The 5,379-nt window shown below is 17.6% G+C and overlaps 1 protein-coding gene across 1 annotated transcript in view; it reads right to left on the bottom strand.

Annotated features, from left to right (window-relative positions):
- LOC116186067 overlaps nt 1-5,379 on the bottom strand; it is a 13,778-nt gene that overhangs the window by 7,452 nt on the left and 947 nt on the right. The window lies entirely within an intron of this gene.

Below are 5,379 nucleotides of genomic sequence, written 5' to 3'. Positions count from 1 at the left end.
TAATATTTAATATAATATAAAAATTATAAATATATTATAATATAATTATATATAATAATTATAATAATATATAATAATATTATTATTATAATATATTATAATATTATAATATAAAATATAATATAAAAATTAAAAACATAATATTAATAATTTAATTATCATTATATACATCGATATATGTATATCATTTTTATAATTTTACTATTTTTACCATAATATTTATTTTTATTATTATTCAACGCTTGAACAATCGTAAATTTATTAAAGATTTATATTATAGATATGCACTAATCCATTTTAATTTTAACTTTGCTTCAATAAAATTTTGTTTCCAAAATCGTTAATTGAACATGATTAAACTGAGATTGAAGAGTTACTTGTAAATTTTCTTCTGTTACGTTTCAAATAGATATTATTTATTTTGTAACATTATTTATATTTTTCGGTTTTTCCTAATTATAACTTTTTTGTATAAAAAAAATAATTTATAGATCTAAATAATTTATTGATTTAAAAAAAATAAAAAAATCATATTATAAAAGTTTTTATTATTTTATTTTTTCAGATTCTATAATTTCCATAGCCAGTATTAAAACTTGATTTTGACACCATTAAAAAATTAGAGATCTATTATATAATAATAAATTGTATCTTATATTTATCAATTAATAATTAAGAGGAAGCAAAAATTAATCATATTGCAAAAATTAAAAAATAGAAATTTTTAAATAGAAAAAATTTAAATAATTTAATTATTAGTATTCATCGCTTGATCATATGTAATTAAAAATAAAAGAAAAAAATTGATGAAGATAATGATGTTCTAAAATACAATTTTAAAAAAATATTCGTTTTTCCTTCAAATTTTTGACATAAAATTTTTTGTTTCGTGTTTTCTTTCATTTCTTATACCAGATATGGAACTATACAATTCTTCTTTGTTTTATTTTTGTTTTTTCTTTATTTAAAAATTGTAAAAATATAGATGATTATAATTATTCATAATTATAATTATTATATAAGTAAATTTGAAGTAAAATAATACTTATGAATTTGAAGTTATTTATGAAAATTGATATTTCTTAAATTTATTAATTACGTAATCTAGTATATTATAATATTATAGTATAATATAATATAATATTATTATTATTATAATATAATATTATTATAAAATAATATAATATTATGTTTTTAATTATTGTAATATTATAAATTAAATTATTTAAAAAAATCAAAATATTATTACATATTTTTAAAATAACTTGATTTTAAATTTACCTACAAATATTTATTTTTCTATTTGATTAATTTTGAATTCATAAGCATTTTTTTTTTTAATTTACCTTACAAATATGGTGAAAGTAAAAATTCCTAAATATATAATCGTTACTGGTATATATGTAAAAATACCCAAATAGAAATTTTGTTCATATATATTAATATACCGATAACAATGAAATGAGAATATAATTATTGTTATTGTGCTGGACGTAATTAATTTTTGTGCAACTTGAAGAAAAGTTTTTCTATAATTTTTTTCAATACCAAATGAATCCAAGGTATTGTTTATTTGTTCACATCTTGCAATAATTTTCCTCGAACACTATAATATAAAAAAAAAAATATGAGAAATATAAAAATCTTTAAAAAATAAAAATATTTATAAAAATAAAATACTCTTTAATTCTAGAAATCAAAATAAATAAAAATTGGTGTACAAAAATGTTAATTAAGGTTGATTAATAAATGTTAATAAAGGTTTTAAGTTATAATCAATTCAAATTTATGTTAGATGAAATGAGGAACTATCACGAAGTATGAAAACTTCGTAGTTTTAAAAACAAAGTATTTTCAGTTCTACATTTTATTTCATTTAAATCAAATTTATAAATTGTTAGAATATAATAAATCTCATTTGATATTTCTTTGTATTAACTCTTATACTTTAGTATAGTAATTATCCAAAATAGAATGAAATTAAGAAACTAAAGACAAATAACAATTATATATGGGAAAAAATTCAAAATCTTGTCTTTTATAATATTTAGAAAATTTTAGAAAATTAGGAAGCCTTTTTTTAAATTAATTATTGTATTTTTTAATCATCAATGTATTATAATTATGATAATGAATGAGAACTGATCTCAATCATTTAAAGCTATATTTAATGTAGACTATACCAGAGCTAGTTATTTAAGAAATGTTATTTAACAAACGTGCAGATGAATCATTTTTTTATGTTTTGTATTATTATATTTTTGTGATTATATGTCTATTTTATCTATTTATTTCTTTTATATTATTTATTAAATTATTAAATTATTAAGTTATTATTAAATTATGTCTATTTATCAAAGCACTTTATTTATTATAATTATATATTATAATAAATATATAATAATTATATATTATATAATGATAAGAACTTATATATTCTTATATATTATTTATAATATTTATTTATATATAAGAATAATTTTGAATTGTTCTATATGATATTTAAATTTTTAAATGAAATCTTATATTTTTTATTATATACCTTTTTAATTTAAGATGTTTTCAACATATATTATATGTATCTTTTTATACCTTTATTTAGTGTTGCCTATTAAATTTTATATGTTGCCAGCATTAACATTATATATATTATTATATTATTATTTATCACAAGAAAGTTATTTAATCGAATTTTGTACATCATGATAATTTTAAAAAAAAGACAATTTTATATGTATAAGAGAGAGAAAGAGAGAGAGAGAGAATGAGAACGAGTCCAAAAAAAGAAAAAAAGAAAGAGTAAAAGTAATTCCACAGATTACAAAAATTCCTTTAATTATTATTAAAGATATTAAAAATCTTTATTATTGAAGATACATTTTTATAATTTATGTTAAAATTACATATTTATTTCTTTACTTCTTATGTGGAAAAATAATATTTCACATTTCATATGTTATTTTTCTATATGTATTATTAGTTATTTTTAGTTATTAGTAATTCTATTTTCAATCAAGAAAACTATTGTTTTATATACAGAAAGAAATTATATGACAGAAAATTGCAATCACGATAGTCATAATTATTAGCCACATTCGATTTAAAATTAAAAAAACTAATAATTAATTAATAAACTGAAAGAATTAATAGTATGTAAATTTTGAAAGTTATTAACTCAATAATATCTTAAAAATATATATATAAATAATATTTTGAAAACATTTCGATATAAGTTTACAAAGATATCATTAGTAAAAAATATGATTCTAGACAATTTCAAAATTTAAATCTGATAATCACAGAATACATTTTAAAATTATTCCAAACTCAAACTTATCATTATTATATGTGTTCCTATAAATATTATGAATAATTTTTTTTTGAAACTATCTATTTTTGATATTTATAGAAATAATTGTATATATAGCATATATTAATTTTGTAATTATAGCTCATAAATTTTTATGATATAGAATAAACTATTGCTTACTTTTCACTTTTCAAATACATAAAATAAAATGATAAAAAGAAAAAAAAAATATCAAATATTTGAAAGTCATTAAAACGATAAGATTCCTTCTAAAGTTCCTTAACAAAACTATTAAAAAATAAATTCCAATAAAAAATTTAAATATATAATTTAAAATTTTTAATTTTTCAATTTTCAAAATCTGAGAAAAAAAAAGTAATTTTTATTTTGCGTTCCTTTTTATAATTAAAAAGAATCATCGAAAAAATTAAACTTAAGAATATATGTAAAAAAATGCAAATAAACTCTTTAAAATGAATTTAGGAGATTGTTATAAGATTTTTTATTTACAATTTATTATTTATAATTATTTATTTAGAATTATAATAATTTAAATATCAGCAATTTTTCTTCGCGTTTTTTTTATTTTAAAAACACATAAAATAATTATTTTAAGTATTAAAAGTAGTAAAAATATTTTGTATTAGCAATCGAATTGCAACATGATTTATAATTTTAATACATTTTTTATGAAATAGACATTTGACGACATTTTAATAAATATAATAGATACTATTGGATTATTTGGAAAGTAATTTCGTTTTTTTATAAACAATAAATACATTTTTTAATAAAATATATTTTATTTAATTATATATTGATCATTGTGGTTCAATACATGTTTTTAGCATGATTAGCATGATTCCACAACTTTTGATTTTTATTTGCAAAAAATTGATCCAAATGATTTTTGATATTCTTATTTGAAGTAAACTTTTTGCCATTTAAGAATTCTATAAAGATCAAAACAGGTGATAATCAGATGATGCCAAATCTAGCGAATATGGTAGGTGCGGTAACAATTCCAAATTGTAACAACTTCGAGTCATTAAACTCGTATGAATTCTAATGGTATCGAGAAACACTACAGCTTTCCTGTTAATTAATTCAGATCTTTTTTGTTTTGTAATGGAATCCTTTAATTTATCTAATTGATTGCAATAAAATACATTCCGAATTAATCGTACAATTGTCAAGTAGAAGGAAAAAAAAACAATTCCCATCAAACAGAGATCATAATTCTTTTCTGGTAAATATTAGCTTATGAAGTGCCTTGCGCCGATTCATCTCTATTGCTTCTTGATTGTTTTCGTTTAATATTATCATAAACGATTTAATTTTCATCTCCAGTTACGATTCGCTTTAAAAATGCTTTAAAAATTTTCCTCACGTTTGAGCAGCAAATCACAGATATCAATGCAACGGAACAAATCTCTTTCTTTGAGAATATCAAGCTTCGAAACAAAACAAAGTCGTTTCATGTAATCATGAACAATCGAATTCGATAAATTTAATTTCATAGCAATTTCTCGACATCGATTTACTTCAATCAAAATATATAATAACAACACGGTTTAAAATGAAGTTGACTGTATTCAATTAACGACATTTGTATAAAAAAACGAAATTAATTTTCCGAACAATTTATTTTAAATATTTTTTATTATAATATTATATATTATATTATTAAAATTGATCTAAATATAGTAACTTGCGAAAAACTAATTATAATAGTAACTATAATATATGTTGTTTAAATAATTATAATATAATTTATAATTCGAGTCGAATATTTAGATGATTTTTATAAATTTATCTCACAAAAAAGAAAAGAAAATAAAAATAATCTATGAATCGGAAAAAATTAAATTATCAAATTTAGTTCGATATTTCATTTTATTCGACATATTTGATATTTATTTTTTCTGAGATTGTATTTTTAAGAATTAGTAGAAATAATAATAAAAACTGACAAAAAACGATATTACTGTGTAATAAAGTATTAAAAATAAAAGTTTTCTTCTAATATATTTATTTTGTTTAATTATCTTATAGTTACTGTATATTAT

Source organism: Apis dorsata, unplaced genomic scaffold, assembly GCF_000469605.1.
Source record: "Apis dorsata unplaced genomic scaffold, Apis dorsata 1.3 scaffold_406, whole genome shotgun sequence".
In the NCBI taxonomy this organism is placed as follows: domain Eukaryota; kingdom Metazoa; phylum Arthropoda; class Insecta; order Hymenoptera; family Apidae; genus Apis; species Apis dorsata.
This window is presented reverse-complemented; position numbering and strand designations above follow the sequence as displayed.